This window comes from Lactuca sativa, chromosome 5 (genome assembly GCF_002870075.4).
Source record: "Lactuca sativa cultivar Salinas chromosome 5, Lsat_Salinas_v11, whole genome shotgun sequence".
NCBI classification, from domain to species: domain Eukaryota; kingdom Viridiplantae; phylum Streptophyta; class Magnoliopsida; order Asterales; family Asteraceae; genus Lactuca; species Lactuca sativa.
The window spans coordinates 198573495-198591620 of NC_056627.2; positions in this window are offsets into that span (position 1 = coordinate 198573495).

Sequence of the window (18126 nt, forward strand, 5' to 3'; positions counted from 1 at the left end):
GTTGGGTGAATTAGCAATGTCTACTGGACTGGTATGTGTCATTTTCAATATATTTATTTTTGGTTTTAGATAAATAAATCTAAAATAATAATAATTTATAAAACATTGTAGTTGGAAATGGCTAAATTGCAATGTAGCTACAAGACCATCTACTAAAGCAAGGTTAGTGTAAGAGTTGATGACGAGAACATTGTTCCAAGACCTTCAATGAGTTATGATGATGTCCCCTAATAGCAATGTAGTATTAGGTTATATAGTTAGGGATGATTATTTGTATTTGACATGTTAGTGCAATGAATTATCTTTCTTATTTATTATATTTTATTTTGTATTTTGTATGACATTAACTTTTGTGCAATGGATTGTATTTTTTGTAAATGGTATTTTATTTTCTATTATGAGACATGAAATGCAAATTTAATTTGAAAATTAGTAAATCTATAAATAATTTTTTTACAAATAAAAATAAAAATTACGATACGCAAAAATGTGTGTCATCTTCGTTTATGACATGGCCTTTCTTGAAAGCAACTTTATTGATACGCATTACGTGTCATAAATGCGTGTCGTAAATGCGCGTCGTCTCTCGTTATGACAGGGCCTTCCTTGACACGCATTTGCGCGTCGTCTGAGAGTTTTACGATGCGCAATGAGCGTCGTAAAAGGCTGTTTTTCTAGTAGTGCGTTCATGGGTCCTTGATACAGGATGTGGTTTTCACATCTGTTCTGATTTGCAGGGGCTAAAAGAAAGTGAGGATATAGAGTGAGGAAGGATAAACTTGATCATGGGAAACAAGAAGTCTTCACCAGTGACCAAGATCGGAGTTTATCAACTTTTGCTTAGTAATGATGTTAAATTAGATTTATTGAATTGTTGTTATTCATCTGAGATGAAGAGAAACATTATTTCATTTCATGTATTGTTAGGACAAGGTTTTAAATATATTTTTAATGATTTGAATGGTTCAATTTCAGTTTATAAGAATTGTGTTTTTGTGTTTGAAGCTTTACCTTGTGATGGTGTGTATAAAACAAGGCATGCTTGTAGCATTGTCGTCTTGGACACATTAATAAGAAACGCATAGCCCAACTCCATAAGGATGGAGTGTTGGAATTAATTGACCTAAAATCAGATGATATGTGTGAATCTTGTCTTTTGGGAAAGATGACAAAATCACCATTCAAAGGGTCTTGTGAAAGAGGTGAAGTTTTGATGGACTTCATACATACAGATGTATGTGGACCCTTAAGATCAACCACAAGAGATGCTAATCGATTTTATGTGACTTTCACTAATGATTATAGTAGATATGGCTATATATACTTAATCAAACATAAGTTAGAAACCTTTGAAAAGTTCAAAGAGATTAAACATGAGGTCGAAAATAATTGGGCAGGAAAATAAAGGTACTTAGATCCGATAGAGGCGGAGAGTATCTTAGTATTGAGTTCAATGACTATCTAAAAGATTGTAGGATAGTCTTGCAGTTGACTCCTCCTAGTACACCACAATTAAATGGTGTGACTGAGAGGCATAATCAAACCTTGTTAGACATGGTTTGTTCTATGATGAGTCGTGCTTCACTTCCAATTCATTTATGGGGCTATGCCTTAGAGACAGCCACCTACATCCTTAATCTTGTCCCGACAAAAAAGGTTGCCAAAACACCTCACGAGATGTGGACAGGGAAAGTTCCCTCGTTAGCACATATTAAAGTTTGGGGTTGTGAAGCTTTCGTAAGACGAGAAACTCACGACAAGCTAGCAGTAAGAAGTTAGAAATGTGTTTTCATTGGTTACCCAAAACAGTCTTTTGGATATTTATTCTACAGACCTAGTGAGAACGTGGTTTTTGTAGCACGAAGAGGAGTCTTTCTAGAAAGAGAACTCATATTCAAAGAAGACAGTGGGGGTACCATTGACCTTGAAGAGATTCAAGAGTCAACTACTGAAGGAACCTTAAATGACACTAACACTCAACCAGAGGAAACAGTTCATGTTGAACCAGTTGATAACTCATTACCTCTTCGAAGATCCATTAGGGTGAGTGTGCCACCTGAGTTGTATGGTTTTCATATTACTTCAGACGGTGACACATTCATCGGTGATAAGATACTTGGTAAATTTAGATGAACCAGTCTCTTATAAGGAAGCAATGGCAGGCCCAGAGGATTCCAAGTGGAAAAAGGCAATGGACATCGAGATAAAGTCCATGTATGACAACCATGTTTGGAATTTGGTTGATAATGCACCAGGTCGTAAGACATTTGGGTGCAAATGGATCTTCAAGAAGAAGATAGACATGGATGGGAATGTACACACATTCAAGGCTAGACTAGTTGCGAAAGGTTTCACACAAACCCCGGAGGTTCACTATGATGAAACCTTCTCACCAGTAGCCAAGATTAAATCTATCAGGATATTGCTCGTCATAGTTGCCTTTCATGACTATGAAATTTGGCAGATGGATGTCAAGACTGCTTTCCTTAACGGGAAGTTGGCTGAGGATGTTTACATAAATCGGCCAGAGGGTTTTGTTGATGCAAAGTTTCCCAATAGAGTATGAAGCTTGAGAAATCCATTTATGGATTGAAACAAGCATCTTGCAGTTGGGAATTTTGCTTCCATGAGAAAGTCAAAGAGTTTGGCTTCTCTTGGAGTGAAGATGAGTTCTGTGTGTATATCAAGGCTAATGGGAGTATAGTGACTTTTCTGGTATTATATGTCGATGACATATTACTCATTAGTAATGACATTCCAACCTTGAAAGAAGTTAAGTCTTGGCTTGGAAAGTGTTTTGCCATGAAAGACCTTGAAGATGCCTATGTTCTTGGGATTAGACTATTGAGAGATAGAATGAAGAGACTAATTGGACTTAGTCAGAGCACATACTTGGATAAGGTACTAAAGAGGTTTAGTATGGAAAATTCCAAGAAGGGAGAGCTACCTATCCAGAGCAATACCAAATTGAGTAAGACTCAATGCCCTAGTACAGATAAGGAAATAGCTGACATGAGCCGTGTACCTTATGCTTCTGCTGTCGGATCGATCATGTACGTTATGACATGTACTCACCCAGATGTGGCCTTTGCTTTGAGCATGGTCAGTCGCTATCAGGGAAACCCGGGTAGAGCTCATTGGATGGAAGTAAAGAATATACTCAAGTATTTGCGAAGAACGAGGGACTGGGTCCTTGTACTTGGTGGCAATGATACTTTGAGAGTAGATGGTTACAGTGATAAAAATGCCAGCTTTCAAACGGATAGAGATAACTTCCTGTTCTCAATCTGGTTGGGTATTTCTACTGAATGGAGGAGCAGTTGCTTGGAAAAGTTCCAAGCAAGATACGGTGGCTGATTCAACTTGTGAATCAGAGTACATAGCAGCGAGTGAAGCGTCTAAAAAAGTAGTTTGGTTCAGGAACTTCATCGGGGATCTCGGTGTTGTTCCAACCATCCAGGAGCCTATGGACAGATAGTACCATTTCATCAAACATAGAGTAAAAGAAGGCCATCTTGTTGTAAAGAGGGTGTCATCTGAAGATAACCCAACTGACCCCCTCACAAAGGGTCTGAGTAGGGCTAAGCATATTCAACATGCTGGGAGCATAGGACTGAAAGATGATATTAGTTTTAGTAGTTAGATTAGTTTAGTTCAAAAACTTGTTACAAAGTAAATGTAATTGACTTTTGGTGATTAAATAATAAAGTATTATTTACGAGTTTGTTTACTACCTTTTGTTAATTGTTTATTATTGTGTTTCATATTTTTCATGTTTTACTTCCCGGATAATATGATTATTCAAACTCCATAGTCGCTCGTACTTTTGGAAGTAAGTAGTGAATTAATACTATCATGAATTGGATTACAAATTGTCTAAGGATAGACATAGCAATAGAATTGTTGCAATGTTCATGAGTACTCAAAATTTGAGATTTGAGTATTGGATAAACCCACACTCAGAGTATTACTTCATGGAATTCAACACAAGTAATACTGAGACGATAATATTTATGATCTTGAAACAGAGATATGTGAGTTGTAATTTGCAAGTCGGCTATACATTGGTGATACAAAAACGCATCAGTAACTTGGTGTTATAAAACGTATTGTCATGTTTGGTTTGATGAGTGAAAGATAAAAGCATATGAGTCAATGTTTATTCGTTCCTTTTACCCTAACGGGAAAAGTGATATATGTTGGCCCCTCGACGATTCGGTGTTAACTTATGTGCTGGGCCCAGCCAGGACTAAATCGATGTGTTCAATTAGAAGTCCTATATCATCGCAAATCAGAAATCGGGAAACATAGATTCTGGACAAAGATATTGATTATATTCCATTTCTTATGTCTAGGTATATCTAGTAGAACGAAGGGTCATGTGATCACTTATCTTAGGACACGTAACTGATTGGGTCAGAGTTTGGCAGCAGCATTTGGAAGCTACAATTTGATGGTCAAATTTAGAAGTCATACTAGCAATTATAGTTACAGACTTATCCAAGTGGGAGATTGTTGGATTAGGTGTCTAAGCTCATAACTATAATTGGTATGTACTTGAATTGATAGCAGCAGAGTCCTTTTGGGTTGCCCTCAAACCTAGCAACTGGACAATAAAATTATGAAAGGAGAGATATTGATTTATTATAAGATTAATAAATTAATATAAATGATTAATTAATATGTTAAAAGATTAATATATCAATTAGAAATCATAATGTTTAATTAATAGCTAGCCAGAAAATAATTAGAATTAGTTTTGGGGTTAATTGTATTAATTATAAAGTACAGGGACTAGTTTGCAATTATCAAATAGTTGAGTGGAAGGTTCCAGAACCTCCTTGGAAGGGGGTGGACGAAATCTATAGGGGAAACCCTAATGATTTTGTCCAAGGGGCTTGGATAAGACCTTTGGATAAGCTTAGGCCCCAAGCAAAGGAACATTAGCGTTTTCCCTTAACCCTAAATCCCTCAGCTATATAAGGAGCCTCCTGGCACCTAAAATTGGTTACTCATTCCTTGAAGAAGCCCTAGCGCCGAAAATGGATTACCCTACTCTCTCTCTCTCTCTCACTCCTTTAAGTTTCCTTCTTGCTAGCTTTTGGGTGTGACTCCATTATAGACATTACATTTGTGGTGCTAAGCTTCCAATAAGATCAAGATCAAAAGGATAACGAGTTGTTTGCTATAAAAATTGAAAGTTATGTAACTCTTCAACACTAATTGGTTAATTTCGAAAATAGCCTCTCTCCTTAGGGTTCTTGTTTTGCAATTTAAAGTTATATGTTCAATAGTTAAAACATAGATCCAAAGTAAGGAATTGTTTTCTACTTTATTTTTTTTACCTAAAACCCATCAATTGTGAGGTGTCACAAGCTCATTAATCCCATCTTTTTTTAATTGGGCTAACCGGCCCAAGATGGATCTTCGGCCCATAAAAGCTTAATAAATGGTTTTTGGTTCGAAGGGCCCAAATATATTAACTCTCGGACCAAATAGTAGTTCCAATAACAAATTGTGTCCCATTAACGCTAAAATAAGGTTTTTCGGCCCATTAAAGCCTAAAGGAGAGGTTATCAGCCCATTTGGGCCCAATAAGTGAGTCTTAGTCCAATAAGGGCTTTAGTTTGAGAATTTATAGGTTAAAGACCAAAAATGATTAGGCTTGGCTTATTAGATAGAGTTTTGGGCTTATACAAGGAGATTACATTATTTAGGAATTCACATCTTAATCTAATGTTTTCCAGTTGTGACATCATCCCCCCGTTAGAGGGAATTTCATCCCGAAATTCGTTCTAAAGCAGCATCCCAAGTACTAAGGAAAAGGTGTAGGTATCTTGGTTCTCTTTTCTATGCCTTTTCCAAAACGTATTATATCTTTCCAAATAGGGCTTTTAGTAGTGCTTGATCACTAACTTGGGATTCCAAGGACTTCTGTCGCTTACTTGCTTAGTTTTTTTGTTAGTTTCTAGATGGCTCTAGTCGTGCTTGAATTTATGTAATCTCTTCGGCTGTCTCTCTAATGATTTCGGGGCTGGTGATAGCGTCGTAGGGTACTTGCCTTTGGCTAGCTGGGTGTTGGTCATCTCAGCCCAACACAGAGGTATTCTAACCTTGCGTCATGTATGGTGAAATGAAAAGGGGTGGTTATGGTTAATGAGGATCACGTATTTGACGCCCCAAAATAGTGCCTCTAACCCTTAGGGTGAACACTATTGTTACTTGAGGATCACGTATTCGACTATACAACATGAAACTTGAGGATGGTTTCGTTTGATCCTTAGTAGTCGGTGGTCCTATGGACACTTAGCCTTTCCTATTTATGAGTTTGATAGGCGTTCTCTAAGGTTCAAGTCTTGGTTTGATAACTCTCATACTTACTGGGTCATCCCATCGACCAGATACCTTCGGTGTTTATATTAGTGCTAAGTGGTCTTGGTGGTCTAGTTATGAGGATGGCTCCATGAGTTGAGTTGGTCTCCGAACTCAACTTGGCATGTAGGTGATATTTCCCAAAGGAATGTTGGAAACATCTTAGGGGGTTATAAATCTCTAGGTTAACCTTGGTGTCCTTTGCTCCTTGTTTCTTATCCCTATTAGGGCTAGGAAAGAGCGTGATATTTCTTGCACGGGTACCTAAGGGTCTAGATGCCCAAGATAATTTGAGGATTGTACTTACAAGTTGTAGGGGTTTCGTTAATCGATGGGTTAGGGCGAAGAGCCTTGTTGGCACATGAATTTCGTACGGTGAGGATCAAGTCAGCCCATGTCAATTGACACCGTTGGGCTCCTTCTTGTAATAGGTGCTGGATTGATCTGAAAGGGATAATTGTTTGAAATGATAGTGTGTTCTATGTACACGTTTGTAATGTTACCCATTTCATTCTTGGTATTACTACTGTGGTTGTCTCGGTCTGAATTTTTGGGTGCCCTAGCAATACGAGAGCCTCGATATAAAGGATGTGATTTCATAGTCTGGTTTCTATTAGACCTCTCTTTGATGGTTCGATGTAGCTTAGTCGTACATAATTCAAGATTGAAAAGGTTGTAGACTGAGTGGTTATGCCCTAAATCCACAGTTAGACAAGAAACAGGAATTAAGGCGGAACTACACACTCTAAGCTGAAGAGTTAAAAACTAACTTGAAGATCGATTAGATCTTTATAATAGGTAGAATAATAAATATGAAAACAGCGAATAACACAAGAATGGATCAAAGTGTGTCGAATGATTAATCAACAATCCTCAGCAGAGCTCAATAAAGAACTTCTACTGTAGAGGATTTAGGGTTTACAAGAACGATGAAGAAATAATCTATGATCTATCGTAATCGCTATCAATCGTTAACCTAATATACATGCAAGCATATATATTTATATTAAACCCTATCAGCTCACGGTTGGACAGGCCCAAACCGGAGTAACAAAACTTGGACTATTAACCGAGCCCAATGGATGCAATACATCAAAAAGCTACGCTACCCAACAATCTCCCCCTTTGCGTCAAATTGGAGCGAGATTACTTCTTCTTCATGCTTGGGCCAGCAACGGGAACCTTCTTCTTTACAGTTTCAAACAGACGTGAGATGAGCGCGAGGATTGTCTATCTGAACTGAATGTACCATTGTATCATGTCATCAAAATAGTTGATATCATCCGCTGTATTTTCTTTGCATCTGTGGATGATCCCAGCACATGCTCTAGACAAGCAGTGGTATAAAGATGTTTATCAGCTAAGGCAAAGAGACATTTCTGTCCTTCACTCCTAGTGAACATGACTGAGTTTCGCCTCGGGTCAATTTTTCCCATCTTCATCTGGTTTAGATCACTGGCCGAGCCAACAGGAGATATCTTTGGTTTCTTCTTGAAGACAGTTGCAATCTCCTGATCCATCAATGCGACCTCCATGATATAGCACACCAACATCCTCTTAAGATGGTCAATGATCGGACCATATTCAGCTTCGTTGGTCAGAAGGATGTTGTGCAGAACAATCCAATCATGTGGATTGAGGTTCAGTAGATCTGCTAAAGAAATGGCATGTTCAGTTTTTGCAGATCCCCTGAGCACCTTGAACCGAACATTGATAAACTTCCCTTCAGTGTATGGTTTCAGGACCCGAACGTTGATGATCTTCTGAGCGCTCCAGGTTTGGTATTGGGGTTGAGCAGCCTTCAGATAGAATTCAATCAATTCCCGATCAACCTCTGGATGAGGATGAGGGAACTCAGCAACATTGGCGAAGGCGTGAAAGATGAACGTCTTTCGGGTAAGTGGCATGTCGAACTGAGAGTCGACAGAATTGTAACAGTCAAATGAGATAACTGGTTCAAGCCACAAGATGCTCGGGGTGTCGATTGCCTCCTTTATCATCCTCTCTCGAGTCCAAGCAGGAAAAAGAGTTTTCTTACTCTCGAGAAGGTCGTGGGCTTCTTTCTTTTTGCGTTCAGCTTCTTCAGCTTCTCTTGCCACACGATCACTTTCATCTACATCATTGCGTCGACTCTTGCATTTTAACAAGTCGGCAATGGTTTCTTGATCATCTTCCTCTTCTTCCTCAGCAATCTTCTTGCCTTTGTCTTTCACACCCGAACCGGAGGCTTGGCCTACAGGAGGAGGTTCGGTGGTGTGAGTTGCCTTTGAGGAATGAGGTGGTTGAGATGCAGACTCCTTTTCTCCCCCTTGTTTCGGAATGGACACGAAATCGGGTAGCCCTTCAATTTTGCTTAAGAGTTCTAGGCCAGGAGCGAGCTTCTCTGCAAGGGTACGCCTCACAGAATGATTGAGTATCGGATCATGTGCTTCGAGGATGTTAGATATTGCTGAGTGGACATCCGAAACACACGTCTTGATGACCTCCCTTTCGGACCGAAGAGTGTCAATTTGTTGTTGAGAATTGGAGAGTTGAGCACTCTTGACCTTCAGGGCAGTGGTCTTCTTTGCCAAAACATCCATCAATGAGTTCTCAGCAGCCAAATCTTCTTGCAGCTTTGAGAGACGCTCATCGATAGAAGCACAGAAGGCTGAGTTGTCGTCGGTGAGCGATTGACGAAGTGAAGCAAAGGACTTCAACTCAGTAGAGACAAACGTGGCCAACTGTTGAACAATCGGTTCCAACGTAGTCTTGGTAGCAGCAGCACTCTCCTGTAAAGACTTTAACAGGGCAGAGGCATTAGAAAATAGTTTATCGACTTTTTCGGTCGCAGCCTGGCATGCTTTTGTTGAGGCATCGATGGCGATGGTGGCAGCAGCGACAGAGTCTTGCTGAGCCCTTGAGAAAGCATCAACAATCTTCTAAAGAGCAGCTTCAGAGAGTGATGATTGAGACGTAGAGGAAGAGGCAATGAGCAATTCGACCTTGTCATGGATCTCCTTAAGATGTTTCTTTGTGACCGGAGCGTCATCATCATCATCGCTCTGGACTTGAAACGGACGGTAGTAGACCGAATCAAACGTCATGTTTTCCCCGCCAAGGAAAGGGTTATCTCCGTCAGAGGCATGACCGGGAGATGGTGGTGGTGGTGAAGCTAGTGGTACATTTGTATGGGTAGGTTCGGGTTGGGTTGTTTCGGGTGTAGGTGTAGGGGTAGGTTCGGGTGCTGTTTGGGTTTCGGTTGTGTTTAGGGTTTCGGTTGCTGGTGGAGGTTCGGTTGCATCAGTATGAACCCCCGTATCAGATACGTTGGCTCTATCATCTGCAGTGGATGTTGTGGTTGCTTCGGTGAATATTGGTGGTGGCATTGGGATGGAGGTGTTTGGAATGTGGGTGAAGGGGTTTATGGTGGGAATGGAAGTAGGAATAGTTTCAGTAGGAGAGGGAATTGGAGAAGGATGGATGTGCATTTCAGGGGTAGGTGATCTGGGTGGTGTGTTGCCTCTCGGAGAGCCGTCAGAATCCGAACTCTCACCCTCTGACTCACTGGAAGAGGAAGCGATAATCAGCTTTCTCTTTGGTTGATTTTTTCGCCTCTTGTGCTGCGGAGATTGAGCAGCTTTCATGGGTTTCCTCTTCTTGGGGGAAGGGCCTTTAGCCCCTTTCGCCACCTGTTTCCCTTTGTCTGCCTTCTTGCCTCTTGAAGTAGGCTTGTCGGCGTCGTGGATCGATTTCAACATCTCCTGTGTGAGATCCCTCGGGCCAGAACGTTTGAACTCTTTGTAGGTTCTGATAATTCGGCTGTCAGCTGGAACGTCAGCATACATGGTTTCTGGAATGGAACCATTGAAAGGGAATTTCGAAGCATCTGAAACGATGATCTTCGTGGTATGGAATGTACCAATCGAAGAAATCAGTGCACCGGCGACAGTGGGGACGTTGTACTTGTCCATTACCCACTTCGTGATCAGGGTCCAAAAACGAGCATACGACACCTCTGAATGCCGCGAAGAAGATGAGAGACTCTGGATGAGTTGTTGCCAGAGAACAAACCCATAGTCGACATTGATGCCATTGTAGACCCAATATAAGATGGACAGGAACAGTCGACTGGAACCATCTGAGCCAGAGCTCCTTTCAGAAAGACCTTTGAATAGCACAGTGAACAACCCGTTCCACTGTAGCGGCAAGCATGACTTCTTGAACTTGGCGACGGAAGTAACCACCTCCGTATAACCCATGTTGTAAAACATATTAAACAGGTGCCCTATTGGAATCGTCTCTGGATTAACCCTCGTAGGGTCAGCTTCAAACCCTAACAGGGAGCAAAAGCGTTGCTTGGAGATAGACGCTTTGTGATGAGAAACGTCAAAGAAGATCCTATCAACCACTTTGTCATAATGAGCAGTCACATAGATCTGCGACAGGAATTCCATGGGCACTAATTCCACCCTTGATAGTGCAGGAGCAATCGGCAAATATTTCAAACACTCGATGATGGCAAACATGTAGGAATCATAGACATGAGGGGTTAAATCGATAATGAGGCATTGTTGAGGGCGAATGGGAAGAATGTGGGAAGTGGCGTGCACAGAGGATGAATCTGCCATTGTTGAAGAGAGTGAAGAAGATGATGAACAGTTAGGGTTCAGGGAGTTCTTGCGCTCTGGGAATTTTGATTGCAGTAAAGAGGAAAATGGTAGATGATGTTGCCTTTTATACTGGGGTTTAAGGAGAGAGAAAAATCTTCCCAAATCTTCTATCGAAATACGAAGGGTTTTTCCGGAATTTGACTGAAGCGTGACAGTTACGGAAACCGATGATCACGCATGAGAGAGAGTGTCAGATTCCTTAGAACACGCCTCCCATCAAGCGCCGGTTGGATAGAAATCGTTTCAGATTCACACGCGCCCTTTCAGTGCTTTTTAGAGAAGAACCGTTTCAAATTCGCACACGCGTCTGCGACGGCATTTGGAGATTGGACGTTTCAAATTTGCACGCGTTCCCTTTTTACCGCCGTTTGAAATCAAATCAATTAGACTCCCGCCTGAGTCAGCAACCCTTCATCTTATCCTTGTAACGGCATCTTTTGAATAATACGCCCACGTGGATGAAAATTGACCACAACTTATAATGAACCACCAATCCAATGAAAAAGCCTGTAATTATTAGAACCAGAATTTTGGAAAATCAAAGATTTTCGTGCTAAGAGTGTAAAAGAAAAGAAATAAAACAATCCTTTTTAGGAAAAAGTGTGATGTCAATAAAGACATGAAACAAATGATCCCGGGCACGAATCTCATCCTTCAAAGTCAAGAAAGACCTTAAAGTGTTAATGTGGTTTCCCGTTGAATAACGATCAAACACCTATTAAGAAGTGTTGAAAGGCATCTTTTAATTAAGCTTTTTAGGGTGGCTTAGCTTTGAGTCAACAGTCCTAATCTTGAAATAAGATAGAAAGTGAACAAAGTACTTGTGAGACCGGTGTAGTCTGTTGAACAAGTAGGTTTGAAATAATTTTAAAGTGGCTGGGAAATACAAAATCTTAACAAAAAAATTAAAAACTGGATCCCAAGGGAAGAAATGTTATGGCTTTTAACAATTTCATAGGAATCACACAAAAGAAAATTTTGAGACTTCATGAAGATACGTCCGTCAATTCATTAGTGAAAACTAGAGCAAATTAATTGTTCACCATCAATTCAGATCGGGTATTGAATTTTGGGTTTCACTCAGCTCATAGTGGCACGAAACTAAGATCATAAACGCAGTTTTTGAGTAACCATAAACCTCAGTGGTAATTTCTGAGAGTCTCAAGGATTACGTTTGTGAAACGAATTTAATGGAGAAATGCAATAGAGATGGTGTAAGAAGTTGAAGTACCTCTGCTGTGAAAAATAGGACCAAGCAGAAAACTCTTATCTCATGTGAGAAGAGAGTTAGGTGGCTCACGATTAGAATAAATGTGATAGCCTAATTGGGAAGACAAGGTTTGTATATACCAAGTCATTAAGGCTATTATTCAGAATCTGATGAGGCTGTGGGCACATACAGCAGCATGCTTCTAGGGACACTTAACTAATGCAACCATTTCCCCACACAAATAAAGTAAAAAAAAAAAAATAAAGAACAAAATATTTTTGGAGTTTTTGATATTAAAAGAAATATTTTTGGAATTTTTGATAATAAAAAAAAAATATAATAAAAATAATAAAAAAAAATAAGACTGAAAGAAAGAAAAAAAGGTTAAAAAAAAACTTTGGAACCGAACCCGAGCGTTCGGTTGATTTCGGGTGAGAAAAATTTTGAAAAACCGAACCCGAGCGTTCGGTTGGTTTCGGTTTTGAAAAATTTTGGAAAACCGAACCCGAGCGTTCGGTTGGTTTCGGTTTTGAAAATTTTTGGAAAACCAATGAACTTAGACTTTCAAAAAGGAAATGCTTTTGACAATAAAATAAACAAGTTTGTAAAACAATTGTTCATGAAATTTACAACCAAGAAAACTACCTTTAATTGATGAGCGAAAGGCAGATTATTCAACCGAACCCGAACGTTCGGTCTATTTCGCTTCTTACATTTGAGTTTGAGAGGTAGTTTGTGGTACTGACTCTGATTCCATCATACCGAGCCCTTGTAGAATTTTATTGAACGACGCTTCAGGAAGGGCTTTGGTGAAGACATCAGCCAGTTGATCAGTGGTTCTAACAAAGTGAATTTCAACGTTTCCAACTTCCACATGATCTTTAATGAAGTGATACCTCAGTGCTATGTGCTTAGTCTTGGAGTGTTGCACTGGGTTATGACAAATCCTAATTGCACTTTCAGAGTCACAATATAGTGGGATCTTTTTCATATTGAGTCCATAGTCTCAGAGTTGACTCTGGATCCAAATCACTTGAGAAGTATAGGATGCAGCTGCAATGTATTCTACTTCAGCTCTAGACAAAGACACACACGTTTGTTTCTTTGATTGCCAGCTAACCAATTTCCCGTTAAGAAATTGGCAGCCTCCAATGGTGCTTTTCCTGTCTAGTCCACAACCTCCAAGGTCTGCATCTGAGTAGGCCTGAACGAAGAAGCCCGAGTTGGATGGATACCATAGACCTAAAGAGGTAGTTCACTTGAGATATCGTAGAATGTTCTTCACTGCAAGAATGTGAGGTTCACGTGGGTTCGCCTGAAATCTACCACAGTAACAAACAGAGAACATTATGTCAGGCCTACTAGCAGTAAGATACATCAGAGAACCGATCATCTGGCGATAGAGTGTAATATCAACTGCCGGTTTATCCAAGAATGGAGTGAGCTTGGTGCCGAACGTCATGGGAACTTTGACCTTTGAATCTCCCATCATGCCAAATTTTGCAAGGAGAGTCTTCGTGTAAGCTTCCTGATTGATAAAGATGCCTTCGGGTCCCTGTCTAATATTTAAACCAAGGAAAAAGATAATTGGACCCATTGAGCTCATTTCAAATTTAGTCTCCATCAGCTTTCTGAATTCAGCTGTTAAGCTGGGATTCGTAGAGCCAAAGATGATATCATCGACGTAAATTTGAACAATCATAAGGTGGTTACCTTCCTTCTTACGAAAGAAGGTTGGGTCAACCGAACCTTGTTTGAATTTCGACATCTTTAAAAACTTTGTCAGCGTTTCATACCAGGCTCTCGGAGCTTGTTTGAGTCCATACACGGCTTTGTCCAAAATATAACAATGATTAGGATACCTTTCATTTACGAATCCAGGAGGTTGCTCCACGTACACTGTTTCTTCAAGTTCACCATTGAGAAATGCACACTTAACGTCCATTTGGTAGACTTCAAAGTTTTTGTGTGCAGCATAGGCAAGAAAGATTCTAACAGATTCCAGCCTAGCAACAGGAGCGAAAGTCTCTTCATAGTCAATTCCTTCCTCCTGACAGTATCCTTTCACAACCAGACGAGCTTTGTTTCGTATCACGTTCCCTTCTTTGTCCATTTTGTTTCGGAAGACCCATTTGAGACCAACAACTGAGGCATCTGGAGGAGTTGGAATTAGTCGCCAAACTTTGTTCCTTTCGAATTCATTCAATTCGTCTTGCATAGCTTGAACCCAATCGGAGTGATCAAGAGCAGTGTTAACTGTCTTTGATTCAACTTTTGAGACGAAGGAGTTAAACATACAGAATGCTACTTTTGAGAACAAGGAAGTTTGTTTTGCTTTGAGTTGTGATCGGGTCAGAACCTTTTCAGATACATTCCCAACAACTTGAGAGACAGGATGATCTTTGGTCCATTTGGTGAGAGGATGGTAGTTTGGATCAAAGGATGGATCCAATTCAGCGTTTATCATCTCTTCTGGTTCGGATGGACTATCATCGTCATAAAGCGTATCGGCATGCTCCCCCTCGACAGATAAGCTTTTAGGAATGTCTTGAGTGTCTTGTGCTACAGAGGTTTCTGCTGGTGCTGAGCTTTCGGGTGTTAATGCACCTTCGGGTGATGAGGCACTTTCGGTTGGTGTGGTATTTTCGGTTGATAAAGTGCGTTCGGGAGCAGCTTGAGAACTGTTCTCCCCCTCAACATGTGAGCTCGGCTGTGATGATGATGGCGGATCCTCCCCCTCGACTGAAGCATTGTGTTGTGGAGGGTCGTCAGAACTTGATCCTCCTTCATTCATTCTCTTTGCAGCATCATCGATAAGTTGCTTCAGATGATCTACCTTGTTGTCAGCTGCGTTGGCTTCTGAGAGAGTTGCCTTCTCTGGTTCATCAAATAACTCAATGAACTTCTCAAAGAGGTTTGCAATAGAGGCAGTGACTTGGCCAGTTTGAGGAAAAATTTCTCCAGCTGTGTCTTCGTTGGCCTTTAGCTTTTTGACATAACTATCATCAAAAGTCACATAATAAGTTTCTTCTATTTTCCTCGAGCGCTTGTTTAATACCCTGTACGCTTTAGAAGTTAGAGAATATCCTAGAAATATCCCTTCATCAGCTTTGACATCAAACATGTTGCGATTTTCTTTAGAATTGAAGACGAAACACCGTGAACCGAACACATGGAAAAACTTGACATTTGGCTTCCTGTTGTTGATGATCTCATAAGGAGTAAGTGTGAAACTCTTATTGAGATATGACCTGTTCTATGTAAAACAAGCAGCAGAAATAGCATCAGCCCAAAAATATAAAGGTAAGGAAGCGAAACTTAGCATGGTTCGGGCTGCTTCACACAAAGATCGGTTTCGTCTTTCGACAATTCCGTTTTGTTGAGGAGTGTAGGGAGCCGAGAAGTTATGACTGGTTCCCTTTTCGGCCAAGAATTCTTCAAATTCTTTATTTTTGAACTCCAACCCATTATCGCTCCTGATGTTGCGAACGACTTTCTTCAACTGTACTTCAACCTGCTTAATGAACGTCTTTAGTATGAGAGTCGCTTCAGATTTTTGCTTTAGAAAGAACACCCATGTAAAACGCGAAAAGTCATCAACAATAACAAGAATGTACTTGCTACCACCGATACTTTCGATAGATGATGGACCACACAGATCAATATGAAGTAATTCTAGTGGTTCAACAACTTTAGTGTTTATTATAGATGGATGACTTTGACGACTTTGCTTCCCCATTTCACATGCAGCACACAAATGTTCTCTATCGTACTTGAGCAATGGAAGACCTCGAACATGACCTCCAGTGACAAGTTTATTGATGTCTTTAAAGTTGAGATGAGAGAGCCTTCGGTGCCACAACCAGCTTTCGTCAGATTGTGCTTTGGATAACAGGCAGATAGTTGGGTTCCCTTTGATAGGTCTGAGGTTCAGGGGAAACATTTCACCTTTACGCTCCGATTTGAGAATAACTCTTTTCGTCTTCTTCTCAATTATTTCCGAACCCTCATCGTCGAATGAAACTTTGAAACCGGTACCTCCAACTAGCTGAGATACACTGATGAGGTTATGTTGTAGTCCTTCCACGTATGCAACCTTTCTAATCGTGAAATCACCGTTTGTAATCATTCCATAGCCTTTTATGGTGCCGAAGGAGTTGTTCCCGAATTTGACATTTCCACCATTTGAAAGAGATCTGTATTCCCTTAGCTCTTCCTTCCTTCCTGTCATGTGACGCGAGCAGCCACTGTCAATGTACCATTCTTCGTCAAACTGCTCGTCACTTATAACCTGCAAAAATCAAGCAGATTTAGGAACCCAAAGTTTCTTGGGTCCTCGTGAGCCTTTCATAGGAACAGGAATAGTAAGAGAGATGTCAACAAGATATGTTCTTTTTATTAGTGTTGTTTCATCTTTCTTTTTGATGGTGAATACTTTAATTTTATTGGGATTCGTTGCTTTTGGTTTGGACTCTGGTTTAACTGATGAAACCTTCGATTTTCCTTTCGCTTCAGTTGATGATTGAGGTTTTTGAGAAAGAACAGAATGGAATTTAGAACGGGGTTGAGAGGAATTAGAAGAATTTGAAGAATTAGAAGAGTTAGAATGAGAGAACTTAGACTGAGATGACTTCTTGACTTGAGATTCTAGGTGACCCTTTTGCTTTTGATCATTGGTGGGACCGAACCTAGAATTTTGATCATTTTTGTTCTCTGAACCGAACCTTTGCTTTCGGTTGATGTAGTTCTCCGAACCGAACCTCTGCTTTCGGTTGTTGTTGCTTTCTTGTGATTCAACAGGATTTTTCTCTGTCTTTAAGTTCCTGTCATGATGTGAGAAATAGGCATTTTGAGATCGCCAAAACTGTTTTCTTTCAGAGAGATTCTTCTTGTATCTCTGATTTCTTTGCTGTTTTTGATTTCTCATCTGCTTTGGTTGATGATGGATATTGGCTTTTGGTTTCGGTTTCCCTTTAGCTGGTTCACTCTGAACTGATGATATTTCGCTTAAAGGAGTGACTTCTTTTGCAGGAATTCCTTTTTCTTGAAGAATAACTTTTATACCACTAGTACTTGGCACATCGAAGCTGTCAGGCTTATTTAAAGGTTCTGGCACATATCTGCCTTTGCTTTTCCATGAAGTTCTTTCAGACAGACCTACCGTTTCATCAGCATTGTCAATTGGAGCTGACCAGAAGAACTCGTCGCATCCATCAGCATTATCTTCTTTTACAATTGCTGTGAGTTCAGCAGTCTGATGTTCGGTTACGCCTGTGACCTTATACACCTGATTTGGAGTAGTTCTAACCTTTTGATATACGACTGCCTTTTCTGCAAGGATCGGGGACTTTTGTTAGGACAAACGAGCAAACTCCACTGAATTTTCTGAGATGAGATTCTTGTGGTTTTCGGGTTCGCTTTTAACAAATTCTGAACAATCAACTGTGTCCTCTACAGAAATTTCACTCATATTGTCGTCATCATTAAGCTCAGATGCATTTTCAACATCAATTTTATTTTCTGAGCTCAGGTTGGCGTTCAATGAGTCAAATTTTTGTATGGTTTCGGTCCTTAGTTTCAGTTTATCATTTTCATCCAAAAGGTTTTTAAGCATGTCCTTATGGTCCTTGGACTTAATGAAAGATTCAATTTTGTCCAGTCCATACATATACGTCGGATTAACTTCCTCAGACGAAATAACACTTTCACAATTATACGCTTCAGCATCAATTTCATCCTCCTTAAACTCAAGGAAGGGTAAAATCATGCGATGAATCTTTTGTCCTATTTCACAGTCCAAATGAAGCTGAGTGATATTAGTATAAAGACGTTTAGCAATCAAACAAAAAACATTTCTCTGTTTTAAAAGCTTTAAATTGTCTCTTTGCAAAT